This window comes from Seriola aureovittata, chromosome 12, assembly GCF_021018895.1.
Source record: "Seriola aureovittata isolate HTS-2021-v1 ecotype China chromosome 12, ASM2101889v1, whole genome shotgun sequence".
In the NCBI taxonomy this organism is placed as follows: Eukaryota; Metazoa; Chordata; class Actinopteri; order Carangiformes; family Carangidae; genus Seriola; species Seriola aureovittata.
The window spans coordinates 17,700,986-17,716,138 of record NC_079375.1 but is presented as its reverse complement, the minus strand read 5'-3'; positions in this window follow the sequence as shown (position 1 = coordinate 17,716,138).

Sequence of the window (15,153 nt, the reverse complement as noted above, 5' to 3'; positions counted from 1 at the left end):
TTGTCTGTATGTGTGTGCGTGTGTGTATGTGTGTGTGTTGCTGTATTTCTAGGTGCTGCTGACGAGAAATACATGGAGAAAAGGAAGCAGAAAAAGCACAGGAAAATGAGAAGAGACAAATCCATGCACATACACACACATTCCACTCAGTCCCACTAGAGAAGCAGCTGCCCAAGTTGGCAGGCCATGTCCCTCTCATTATGCTGGCCAGTCACTCGTGTCTCGGCTCTCCCTCCCCTGCTGCTGCTGCTGGACAGGTAGCATCTGACACACATTAGCCTGCTATTAATGACTTCTGCTGCAGCCATTATCACACACTTAGGGAGAAACATCCCCGGGGTGCCATTTTTGCAGTGACATGCATTATATACTCAAAACCATCCGATTTTCTCAAAGTTTTGCAAGCAAAGCAATGTTTTTATAAAACACCGCTTTGGTGTCATTTCACTGACAACTCTTTCAGGGCTGCACTCCTTCGGTTGATCATCCTCCTGTTTCTCTTCTTCTTTGTCAGTTGTGGGTGATGGTACCTCAAGATAAGTCCAGGATTTCCGTGAGTTGCTCCCAGAGGTGACTCTTAAGGAATGTGGGCGGGTGTGGCCCATGGACCTCCCACATCAAATTGATTGTTTACCCATGATCCCCAAGGGAATACCACTGTGGTTAACATTAATCCTACAAGTCTGTGCACAAATAACATGCATACCAATATCAATATCTCCAACATCAACAGCAGGTGTTCAAAAGCCTTTCTCTGCTCCTTGCAATCTAGTTCAGTGTTTGACAATGTGTCTGTCCAGACTTAGGCATGAGTAGATCCATAGAATAGTATTGCTTACAAAGGTCATGGTCAGTTGACATTTCCCCCTCATTTTTTGTCTTTGCTGAAATCATGCTGTGGTCACAGCATCAGACACAGCATACACACGATTCCAGGGTTCACAGCATTTCATGAAAAGTGCATAGGAATCTCTTAGTGTATTTCATGCCATAAGTGAAATCAGTCTTAGAGTGTTGTTATCTTACTTAACAGATTATTCTAATCAGTAACTTGTCTTCATTAGACACCACGCAGGCACAGACTCACTAAGAAGATTAGAACAAAAACTAGTCTTCCATAGCTGTGTAAACAAGTCTAATAGGGAAATACAACAATATGAGGATTCAAATTAGATAGAAACTCTATCTGTCAGATTTAAGTAAAAATGCCAGATTTGGTCTATTCTAGGTAGTAAAGACTCTGTGCTAGTAGTAAAGACTCTGTGCTGTCAAGGTGTCCTTGACCAACCTGCTGAATCTCAAACTGCTAATTAATAGCTGAAAATGTTACGTTTTGCTAAATGCTACAGTATCGAGTAGAAAAAACAAGTTCCTTATAGAGGTGGCAAAACAATGGCGCTCTGCAGGACTGAAGAGGCATAAATTATTTAAATGTAATACAGATGCGACTTATTACATCAAACTTTTGGCTTATCTGAAATAGAATTAACTTGAAGAAATATTCACAGATTTTTCCCCAGACTTAAGGCAGCAGAACAAGCTGTAAACAGCTTATAAAATTGATATGGCGAACGTGTTAGCAGACAGTTGTCTGTAGAGAGTAGCATTAGCATGCATTTAGAGTCGTGTTATGTCCATCTGGTTTTATCTCCACCAACTCCTGAGGGATATCTGACTCTTTTAGCTGCTAAATACTCCACATTGTTCACCAGCAAGTTGCTAACTTTGTCTGTCTGCTGTTTGGTGGGGGGAGGTGTACAGTTGGTTTATCAAAGCTTTTATGAGGCGTGAGAGAGAACCGCAACAATAAAATTGCAAGCTGTAGACAATGTACTCAAAGATGACAAACAGTTGATGGTAACTACAGACCTGGGTGATAATTCTCTGTGGGTTTGTCACTACAGGAGACAACATTCATATTATAGGAAGTAATATTTACCTGCTCTCAATATAAAAACATTGATTCGTGCAGCTTTAAACATGAAGATGAAATCTAAATATTCCAGATTCTCTTTCTCCATTCCTGGACCTTTATATCTTCAATTTACTTTTGGGATTATGGTATTGATAACTCTAGAAATACAAATAGATTGTCTGCAGTTGAGTTTTATTGAAATATTTCTAATTAATTTCTGTTTAAACTGGACAGAAAGACAACCTAACATGGAGCCCACTATGCTCTCCTGTATAAACTGATCATTAAACCTCTGCTCAGTGGTTAGTTTCTGATAATGTCATATGAGCCAAAGATAAAACAAACCACAGACATCTATTTAACCTGTAAAACCTACATTCCAGTAATATATACTTATTAAGACAATAATAGTCATTGATAAGCAGAGCAGCGGGAAAATGGACCATTATCAGAGTACATCAGTGACTCAGAGACATGGTACCACACAGACAGAAATGCCATTACTGGTGTTCGGAGTGAAGCTCCATCCACCCTCACTGTGTATGCATGCATGTGCCTCTGTGTGTTTAGTGCATTCATCCATTTAATCCAATTTCAATATTTAGGCGAACCTCCAGCTCTGTGAGCCCCCAGGTTTGATAAACCTCTACAAAAGCACCAGGATGCATTTATTTTCCATTCCACCAAAATGTCATGTTAGTGAAAGCCTCACGAGAGAAAGAGAGACAGATTGTAATGAGTGATGGGAAAAGGGAAAGTTTTGTCCTTCATCAGCCCTCCGTTCCTCTATCCCTCCATCTCATTAAGGATGGATAGATGATCAATAGGAGAGAAGCAGTAGAGGGGGATTAGGATTAGAAATCGATGGCTTTGTTTTCTTCAGCCTGCCAAAGATAAACACTGCCTTAAGACACTGACAACGCAACACAGAGACTTTCACAGCTTTTCATCTGTGTGTGAGAGGGCATGACATTCCCTGTGTGTGGACAGACAGACATCTGTTTGCAGCTTCTCATGCTGAGTTAAAAAGAGACGCTTCGATCCCTTCACGAGATCGAGAGAAAGGGGGTTGGGCTCGGATCCAACTTTGTAGTAGTCTTCTACATAGAGATGCAACCAAGACTCTGTTGATATTTTGCAGACTTTTTGGTCAGTACACTGCAACGCCAGGACTGTTGAAACACACATGTTGAACTGCGTGTGGGAGGTGCAGGTTGTGAATGACAGATCAGAGACTGACTGTGAGTTCACACCAAGTCACCGTTTCAAGACTCTCTGAGAATAGCTGAGCCGGAGATGACTGATGAAGAGGTAGTAGGCTATCGTAATAGGCGCGCTGCAAAGAGGAGTGATGCTCCTGAAAACCTGAGTGGGCTGTAAGGAGTGAGGCAAGGCATTCTGGGTAGGTGAGGCTTCACCTCCCACACAGAGATTCAAAAACATACCCCCCTCTTTGATCTCTCTCCTTTCTCTCTCTCTCTCTCTCTCTCTCTCTCTCTCTCCCTCGTTCCTCTTCTGTCTCTCTCCTTTTCACGTGCTCAGGCTGGCACACACACACACACACACACACACACTGCACGCTCGCCCTGTTTGTTGTGGCTTTCGCCCCACTCTCCTTTGAAAGAACAAAGGCATTTGTTTGTGTTTCCTGCAGATGAAAGCGCAGCTTTGTGATGGCCCATTTCACCTCAGGTACAGACAATTTATAATTTTTCTTGAAATTCATCAAATCTTTTTCAAATGAGAACTTCAGAACTTGGTCTTTATGGTAATCTTTTCAGCTTCCTTTATTTTGATTGAGCTTTTTTGTGTGTGTTTTTATGAGAATCATGATGATATTGTCCCTATTCAGAGTCACAGGTGTCTGATGTGTCCCCAACCTGCACTTGGCAGAAAGCAGGGGTGAGCAGAAGCAGACAGAGAAAGACACTCATATCTATCATAGCTATAGCAATCCATTCAGATATGCATGAGTTTGGACTGTGGAAGACAACCAGAGCAACCTCATATGTGCTGGCTGGTCTGCCCATGACACCCTTATTTCCCATCGGAGCTTAAAGAATAAGTCTACTGATATTTTACATTTTGGTTATTGTCCACAAATCCCATGAAAAGGCAAAACCCAACAATGTGTTAGTCTCTCAGTACATTTTATTAATAAATTTTCCAGTCTATAACTCAGCCCCAAGTATTTTGTACCTATATGTAAATCATTAAAAATGAGTGAAGAACACTTGCTTTTGGTTTAAGAATGACAAAATATTTTTTTCAAAAAGCTGGGCACTGTAATTTTTTAGTAAACATCATTCTAAGAGGAGTAAATGGTGTATCTGTTGGGGACTATTTTTACTTGCAGATTAATACATATTTGGTGCTCTTGAGTAATGGCAGCAGGACAGTGTATGTGTGGGATCAGTTCAATATAATCTACAGTTGTAATAAAGGAACATGTCAGCCAGTGTACTTGTGTGGCTCATTAATGTATTAATAATGTATTATACTAGAAGAACAAACTTAAAGAAGCTTGTTCCTAATAATTCTTTACCTTAGTCAGTCAGTGTGTGTGTGTGTGTGTGTGTGTGTGTGTGTGTGTGTGTGTGTGTGTGTTGTGTGTGTGTGTGTGTGTATGTGTTCAGATGTAGAAGGACAAAAAGAAAGGGGAAAATCAAGGAGAGGGACAATTTCATTTCAGGACAATTGGGCAGATGGCTGCTGATACTTGTCCATCACACATTCCATCATGGCCTGACATGGCTGACTTGCCACCCTGAGTGACATTCACAACTCTGGCTTACGCATAGAGCACACACATGCAGAACCGGCCCAAAACTTTAATTTTGGCCAAATTTGATTTGGCCAAAGGTGTATGTTTGGTCTCAACAAACCAACCCCGACACCTCTCCAAAACAAAGAGATTGACCTTTTAATACTGTCAACCAAACATCTATTAACATAAAAGATCTGTATGAATTTACATTACGAAATCCCCATAGGCAAATGTAATATATGTACATGTGTTGAATTTCCATATATGAAATATATGCACATATTAAGTAAGATCATATATGTATATACAAAATAGCCTATATATGTATAAATTACATGTGAAACCTGTTACAAATTGTAATAATATCATACATTATGTCATGTTATAGTAAAGCATAAAATGTCATTGTATAGCAAGTCATACCTACATCATAGTATAGTAAGGCAGAAAAAATCATAGTATAGTGAGTCATAAAAAAGTCATAGTGTAGTAAGGCAGAAAAAGTCATAGTGTGATAGAGATATTATCTTTGGGATGCTGGCTTGATAGCTCCTTTGAAGACAGGGACTCCGATCAGAGAATAGGGCAGAGCAAGTTCAATTCCCAATAAACGTTAATGGCCACTGGTAAAGCACATACAAGTTATGAGGCACTGGTTAGTGGGTATATGTCGGGGTATATATGTGTGTGATCGTTTGTGCAAGAACGCGCGCAAAGGTACACAATACCGCCGACCCACGGAAAATGCATCGGGTGACAACAGACTGGACTCGAGGAAGTATGACATCATCAACTATGGCAAGTAGGTACGGACCAAACTCCCAAAAAATTATGTTAATGAAAACGAAAACGAAGAGACGTTCAGATACATAGTATAGTAAAGCATAAAATGTCATAGTATAGTAAAGCATAAAATGTCATAGTATAGTAAGTCATGAAGTCATAGTATAGTGACGCATAAAAATGTAATGTATAAAATGTAATGAAATATGATAGTATAGGACAGGATAAAAACGTAAGTAAATCTGAGGCATTAAAATTTCAAAAAACGTCATATTATAGTAAGGCATGAAAGTCTCATAAAACTTTATAACATAGAAAGGCATAAAAATGTCAACAAACATTATAAAAGAGTAAGGTATAAAGGAGTCATAGTATATTAAGGCCTAAAAAGTGAGAAAAAGGACATAGTATAGTGTGGCAAAAAGGTGAAAAAATGGATTAGTGTTTAAGGCATAAAAACAGAAAAAAAAACGATGGCTTAGTATGTTATGGAAAAAAAAATTTAAAAAATGAAATGGCAAAAAAGTGAAAAAACGGTATAGTGTGGTATGGCAAAAAAAGTGAAAAAACGACATGTGTAGTATGGAAAAAAAGTGAATAAACGACATAGTATAGTATGGCAAAAAAAAGTGAAAAAACGACATGTGTAGTATAGAAAAAAAGTGAAAAAATGACATAGTGTATTATTGCATAAAAACGTCAAAAAACGTCATTGTATAGTAAGTTATACAGAAGCCATTATATATTGAGGCCTTAAAAGTGATAAAAAGGATATAGTATAGTATGGCAAAAAAGTGAAAAAATGGCATAGTGTATTAATGCATAAAAACGTCAAGAAACGTCATAAAAGAGTAAGGTATAAAAAAGCCATAGTATATTAAGGCCTAAAAAGTGAGAAAAAGGACACAGTATAGTATGGCAAAAAAAGTGAAAAAACGACATAGTATAGTATGGCAAAAAAGTGAAAAAATGACATAGTGTATTAATGCATAAAAATGTGGAAAAAACGTCATTGAATAGTAAGTTATACAGAAGCCATTGTATATTGAGGCCTTAAAAGTGAGAAAATCGACATAGTATAGTATGGCAAAAAAAGTGAAAAAAACGACATAGTATAGTAAGGCAAAAAAGTGAAAAATAGGATAGTGTATTATTGCATAAACAGTCAAAAAACGTCATAATATAGTAAGTTATACAGAAGCCATTGTATATTGAGGCCTTAAAAGTGAGAAAAAGGATATGGTATAGTATGGCAAAAAAGTGAAAAAACAACATAGTATAGCATGGAAAAAAAGTGAAAAATAGCATATTGTATTAATGCATAAAAACATCAAAAAACATCATAATATAGTAAGGCATACAGAAGTTATAGTATATTAAGGCCTGAAAAGTGAAAAAAACGATATAGTATAGTATGGCAAAAAAGTGAAAAATAGCATAGTGTATTAATGCATAAAAATGTCAAAAAACGTCGTAATATAGTAAGTTATACACAAGCCATTTTATATTAAGGCCTGAAAAGTGAAAAAAAGGATATAGTACATTATGGCAAAAAATGTGAAAAAACGACATAGTGTATTAATGCATAAAAACGTCAAAAAAACGTCATAATATAGTAAGTTGAACAGAAGCCATAGTATATTGAGGCTTAAAAAGTGAGAAAAAGGACGTAGTATAGTATGGCAAAAAAAGTGAAAAAACGACATAGTATAGTATGGAAAAAAAGTGAAAAATAGCGTACTGTATTAATGCATAAAAACGTCAAAAAACGACATAATATAGTAAGTTTAACAGAAACCATAGTATATTAAGGCTTAAAAAGTGAGAAAAAGGACGTAGTATAGTATGGCAAAAAATTTGAAAAAACGACATAAAAATGTAAGGTATAAAGAAGCCATAGTATATTAAGGCCTAAAAAGTGAGAAAAAGGACGCAGTATAGTATGGCAAAAAAGTGAAAAAATGATATAGTGTATTAAGGCATAAAAATGTCAAAAAACGTCATTGTGTAGTAAGTTATACAGAAACGAATGTATATTGAGGCCTTAAAAGTGGATACAAAAGGATATAGTATAGTATGGCAAAAAAAAGTGAAAAACAACATAGTATAGTATGGCAAAAAAGTGAAAAAATGACATAGTGTATTAATGCATACAAATGTCAAAAAACGTCATTGTATAGAAGGTTATACAGAAGCCATTGTATATTGAGGCCTTAAAAGTGAGAAAAAGGATATAGTATAGTATGGCAAAAAAGTGAAAAATAGCATAGTGTATTAATGCATAAAAATGTCAAAAAACGTCATAATATAGTAAGTTATACACAAGCCATTTTATATTAAGGCCTGAAAAGTGAAAAAAAGGATATAGTACATTATGGCAAAAAATGTGAAAAAACGACATAGTGTATTAATGCATGAAAATGTCAAAAAAACGTCATAATATAGTAAGTTGAACAGAAGCCATAGTATATTGAGGCTTAAAAAGTGAGAAAAAGGACGTAGTATAGTATGGCAAAAAATGTGAAAAAACGACAGTATAGTATGGCAAAAAAGTGAAAAATAGCGTACTGTATTAATGCATAAAAACGTCAAAAAACGACATAATATAGTAAGTTTAACAGAAACCATAGTATATTAAGGCTTAAAAAGTGAGAAAAAGGACGTAGTATAGTATGGCAAAAAATTTGAAAAAACGACATAAAAATGTAAGGTATAAAGAAGCCATAGTATATTAAGGCCTTAAAAGTGAGAAAAAGGATATAGTATAGTATGGCAAAAAAAAGTGAAAAACAACATAGTATAGTATGGAAAAAAAGTGAAAAATAGCGTAGTGTATTAATGCATAAAAACGTCAAAAAACGACATAATATAGTAAGTTTAACAGAAACCATAGTATATTAAGGCTTAAAAAGTGAGAAAAAGGACATGGTATAGTATGGCAAAAAAAAGTGAAAAAACAACATAGTATAGTATGGCAAAAAAATGAAAAAATGGCATAGTGTATTACTGCATAAAAACGTCAAAAAACATCATAATATAGTAAGTTAAACAGAAGCCATAGCATATTGAGGCTTAAAAAGTGAGAAAAAGGACGTAGTATAGTATGGCAAAAAATGTGAAAAAACGACAGTATAGTATGGCAAAAAAGTGAAAAATAGCATAGTGTATTAATGCATAAAAATGTCAAAAAACTTCATAATATAGTAATTTATACACAAGCCATTGTATATTGAGGCCTTAAAAGTGAGAAAAAGGACGTAGTATAGTATGGCAAAAAATGTGAAAAAACGACATAGTATAGTTTGGCAAAAAAGTGAAAAATTACATAGTGTATTAATGCATACAAATGTCAAAAAACGTCATTGTTTAGTAAGTTATACAGAAGCGATTGTATATTGAGGCTTAAAAAGTGAGAAAAAGGACGTAGTATAGTATGGCAAAAAATGTGAAAAAACGACATAGTATAGTATGGCAAAAAAAAGTGAAAAAACAACATAGTATAGTATGGCAAAAAAATGAAAAAATGGCATAGTGTATTACTGCATAAAAACGTCAAAAAACGTCATAATATAGTAAGTTATACAGATGCCATAGTATATTGAGGCTTAAAAAGTGAGAAAAAGGACGTAGTATAGTATGGCAAAAAATGTGAAAAAACGACATAGTATAGTATGGCAAAAAATGTGAAAAAACGACATAGTATAGTATGGCAAAAAAGTGAAAAATAGCATAGTGTATTAATGCATAAAAACGTCAAAAAACGTCATAATATAGTAAGGCATACAGAAGTCATAGTATATTGAGGCCTGAAAAGTGAGAAAAAGGACGTAGTATAGTATGGCAAAAAATGTGAAAAAACGACATAGTATAGTATGGCAAAAAAGTGAAAAATTAAATTGTGTATTTATGCATAAAAATGTCAAAAAACTTCATAATGTAGTAAATTATACACAAGCCATTGTATACTGAGGCCTTAAAAGTGAGAAAAAGGAGGTAGTATAGTATGGCAAAAAATGTGAAAAAACAACATAGTATAGTATGGAAAAGAAAGTGAAAAATAGCGCACTGTATTAATGCATAAAAACGTCAAAAAACGACATAATATAGTAAGTTTAACAGAAACCATAGTATATAAAGGCCTGAAAAGTGAAAAAAAAGGATATAGTACATTATGGCAAAAAATGTGAAAAAACGACATAGTATAGTATGGCAAAAAAGTGAAAAAGTCGCATAGTGTATTAATGCATAAAAATGTCAAAAAAACATCATAAAAATGTAAGGTATAAAGAAGCCATAGTATATTAAGGCCTGAAAAGTGAGAAAAAGGACGTAGTATAGTATGGCAAAAAAAAGTGAAAAAACAACATAGTATAGTATGGCAAAAAAATGAAAAAATGGCATAGTGTATTACTGCATAAAAACGTCACAAAACGTCATAATATAGTAAGTTAAACAGAAGCCATACTATATTGAGGCTTAAAAAGTGAGAAAAAGGACGTAGTATAGTATGGCAAAAAATGTGAAAAAACGACATAGTATAGTATGGCAAAAAATTGAAAAATAGCATAGTGTATTAATGCATACAAATGTCAAAAAACGTCATTGTATAGAAAGTTATACAGAAGCCATTGTATATTGAGGCCTTAAAAGTGAGAAAAAGGATATAGTATAGTATTGCAAAAAAAAGTGAAAAAACAACATAGTATAGTATGGAAAAAAAGTGAAAAATAGCATAGTGTATTAATGCATAAAAACGTCAAAAAACATCATAATATAGTAAGGCATACAGAAGTCATAGTATATTAAGGCCTAAAAAGTGAGAAAAAGGACGTAGTATAGTATGGCAAAAAATGTGAAAAAACGACATAGTATAGTATGGCAAAAAAGTGAAAAATTACATAGTGTATTAATGCATACAAATGTCAAAAAACGTCATTGTTTAGTAAGTTATACAGAAGCGATTGTATACTGAGGCTTAAAAAGTGAGAAAAAGGACGTAGTATAGTATGGCAAAAAATGTGAAAAAACGACATAGTATAGTATGGCAAAAAATGTGAAAAAACGACATAGTATAGTATGGCAAAAAAGTGAAAAATAGCATAGTGTATTAATGCATAAAAACGTCAAAAAACGTCATAATATAGTAAGGCATACAGAAGTCATAGTATATTGAGGCCTGAAAAGTGAGAAAAAGGACGTAGTATAGTATGGCAAAAAATGTGAAAAAACGACATAGTATAGTATGGCAAAAAAGTGAAAAAATTAAATTGTGTATTTATGCATAAAAATGTCAAAAAACTTCATAATGTAGTAAATTATACACAAGCCATTGTATACTGAGGCCTTAAAAGTGAGAAAAAGGAGGTAGTATAGTATGGCAAAAAATGTGAAAAAACAACATAGTATAGTATGGAAAAGAAAGTGAAAAATAGCGTACTGTATTAATGCATAAAAACGTCAAAAAACGACATAATATAGTAAGTTTAACAGAAACCATAGTATATAAAGGCCTGAAAAGTGAAAAAAAAGGATATAGTACATTATGGCAAAAAATGTGAAAAAACGACATAGTATAGTATGGCAAAAAAGTGAAAAAGTCGCATAGTGTATTAATGCATAAAAATGTCAAAAAAACATCATAAAAATGTAAGGTATAAAGAAGCCATAGTATATTAAGGCCTGAAAAGTGAGAAAAAGGACGTAGTATAGTATGGCAAAAAAAAGTGAAAAAACAACATAGTATAGTATGGCAAAAAAATGAAAAAATGGCATAGTGTATTACTGCATAAAAACGTCAAAAAACATCATAATATAGTAAGTTAAACAGAAGCCATAGTATATTGAGGCTTAAAAAGTGAGAAAAAGGACGTAGTATAGTATGGCAAAAAATGTGAAAAAACGACAGTATAGTATGGCAAAAAAGTGAAAAATAGCATAGTGTATTAATGCATAAAAATGTCAAAAAACTTCATAATATAGTAATTTATACACAAGCCATTGTATATTGAGGCCTTAAAAGTGAGAAAAAGGATATAGTATAGTATGGCAAAAAAAAGTGAAAAAACAACATAGTATAGTATGGAAAGAAAGTGAAAAATAGCATAGTGTATTAATGCATAAAAACGTCAAAAAAATTCATAATATAGTAAGGCATACAGAAGTCATAGTATATTAAGGCCTAAAAAGTGAGAAAAAGGACGTAGTATAGTATGGCAAAAAATGTGAAAAAACGACATAGTATAGTATGGCAAAAAAGTGAAAAATTACATAGTGTATTAATGCATACAAATGTCAAAAAACGTCATTGTTTAGTAAGTTATACAGAAGCGATTGTATACTGAGGCTTAAAAAGTGAGAAAAAGGACGTAGTATAGTATGGCAAAAAATGTGAAAAAACGACATAGTATAGTATGGCAAAAAAAAGTGAAAAAACAACATAGTATAGTATGGCAAAAAAATGAAAAAATGGCATAGTGTATTACTGCATAAAAACGTCACAAAACGTCATAATATAGTAAGTTAAACAGAAGCCATAGTATATTGAGGCTTAAAAAGTGAGAAAAAGGACGTAGTATAGTATGGCAAAAAATTTGAAAAAACGACATAGTATAGTATGGCAAAAAATGTGAAAAAACGACATAGTATAGTATGGCAAAAAAGTGAAAAATAGCATAGTGTATTAATGCATAAAAACGTCAAAAAACGTCATAATATAGTAAGGCATACAGAAGTCATAGTATATTGAGGCCTGAAAAGTGAGAAAAAGGACGTAGTATAGTATGGCAAAAAATGTGAAAAAACGACATAGTATAGTATGGCAAAAAAGTGAAAAATTAAATTGTGTGTTTATGCATAAAAATGTCAAAAAACTTCATAATGTAGTAAATTATACACAAGCCATTGTATACTGAGGCCTTAAAAGTGAGAAAAAGGAGGTAGTATAGTATGGCAAAAAATGTGAAAAAACAACATAGTATAGTATGGAAAAGAAAGTGAAAAATAGCGTACTGTATTAATGCATAAAAACGTCAAAAAACGACATAATATAGTAAGTTTAACAGAAACCATAGTATATAAAGGCCTGAAAAGTGAAAAAAAAGGATATAGTACATTATGGCAAAAAATTTGAAAAAACGACATAGTATAGTATGGCAAAAAAATGAAAAAATGGCATAGTGTATTACTGCATAAAAACGTCACAAAACGTCATTGTATAGTAAGGCATACAGAAGTCATAGTATATTAAGGCCTAAAAAGTGAGAAAAAGGACGTAGTATAGTATGGCAAAAAATGTGAAAAAACGACATAGTATAGTATGGCAAAAAAGTGAAAAATAGCATAGTGTATTAATGCATACAAATGTCAAAAAACGTCATTGTATAGTAAGGCATACAGAAGTCATAGTATATTAAGGCCTAAAAAGTGAGAAAAAGGACGTAGTATAGTATGGTTAAAAATGTGAAAAAACGACATAGTATAGTATGGCAAAAAAGTGAAAAATTACATAGTGTATTAATGCATACAAATGTCAAAAAACATCATAATATAGTAAGTCATACAGAAGTCATAGTATATTAAGGCCTAAAAAGTGAGAAAAAGGATGTAGTATAGTATGGCAAAAAATGTGAAAAAACGACATAGTATAGTATGGCAAAAAAGTGAAAAATTACATAGTGTATTAATACATAAAAATGTCAAAAAACGTCATAATATAGTAAGGCATACAGAAGCCATTGTATATTGAGGCCTTAAAAGTGAGAAAAAGGACATAGTATAGTATGGCCAAAAAAAGTGAAAAAATGACATAGTGTATTAATGCATAAAAATGTCATAATATGGTAAGGTACACAGAAGTCATAGTATATCTAGGCCTAAAAGTGAGAAAAATGTGATAGTATAGTATTGTAAAAAAAGTGAAAAAACAACATAGTTTATTATGGCAAGAAAGTCATAAAATGGCATAGTTTATTAAGGCATAAAAATGTCAAAAAATATCATAATATAGTAAAGCATAAAGCTGGGCCTGCTATAGCCATTACAGCATGTTTCCCTCTTTGTTTGGTTTGTTGCGTTTTAAAACACACATTACATCATATTTTCACTCATCCACACACCTCTGACACGACTGATGACTCTCTTACTCACACACCCCATTTCTTAATTACCTTGTTTATTCATTTGAGTTAGATAAATCATTTCTCAAACCGCATAGTAAAATAAGGCAAAAACATGTCAAAAAATACCATAATATAGTAAGGCATAAAAACATTATAGTATAGTAAGGCATAGAAATGTAAAAAAAAACTTCATAGTGTAGTAACACATAACAACGTCATGGTATAGTAAGGCAAAAAACATCACAGTATAGTAAGGCAGAAAAACGTCAGACTTTAATAAAACTTAAAAATGGAAAAAAAGGTCACATTATATTAAATCCTAAACATGTTATAAAGAAACCATAGTATACTCAGGTTTAAACACCATAAAAATGTCAAATAATATCATAGGCGTTAAAGGCATAAAGGTGTCAAAAAACGTCATGGTATAGCACTGCATAAAAATGGGAAAAAATGTCATAGTATAAGTTATATTACAATAAGACATAGAAATGGCAAAAAAAAAATTGTACATTAATGCAAACGTCATAGTATAGCAAGGCACAGAAATGTCATACAATGTCACCGTATAGTAATGCGTGAAAAGTAATATTATAGTGAGTAATTAAAAAGTAAATGTATAGTCAGTCTTAAAAAGTCATACTATAGTAAGGCATAAAAGTCATAGTATAGTAAGTTATAAACACATCATAATATATTAGGGAACAACAAAGTCACTGTATAATAAAGCATAAAATGTCATAGTATAGTATAAAAATGTCAGACATAAAAAAGTCATAGTATAGTAAGGCAAAAAAAGTAATAGTATTGCAAGACATAAGAAACAAGGCACAAAAATATCATATTGTAGGAAGGCACAAAAATATTATAGAAAGGCATAAAAACATCATAGAATAGTAAGTAACAAAAAGTCATAGTACAGTAAGGCATTAGAATCACCAATTGACATATTGTGCATGTCATTGAATTGCATACATTTTACTTCAGTTTTCCCTTTATATATATCTATATATATGTATATGTATAGAGAGAGAGAGAGAGAGAGAGAGACTATGTATTAAAGGAGATAGCTAGATAAGATTCCAGTGAGATGTTTTGGTTGAAGCCATATTGATTCTTATCTGTTTTATTCCAATTTATTTTTAGCAGCAAAGCCTCTGCAGAGAAAATAAAAAAGCCAGCCCCAATAAAGCAATCAACATCTCATATCATTATGTTTGTGTGTGTTTGTGGAGGGTTGAGGTACGAGGCTTTAAATATGAGCTTCTATTTTACGATCCATCAAAGAACACAATAAAATTCATTATTGCCTATAGGTAGCTCATATACTGGCATGTCTTTGGGCAATTTAATTTTACAGTGCAAGGTAGAGTTTTGAATTTTCAAGTAGCCCAAAATACTGTATGGGATTCTACTCAACATGAGGCAGGATTGAGAATTGTATTTTCTGAGACATTGTGGTGCCATCTAGTGGGCTAATTTTGCAAATAACATTTTACAAATATATTCTCCTTGAAGCTTGTTCGTGAATGTGATCTCATCATAGAAAAACACTCAAATCAACCAAAAAA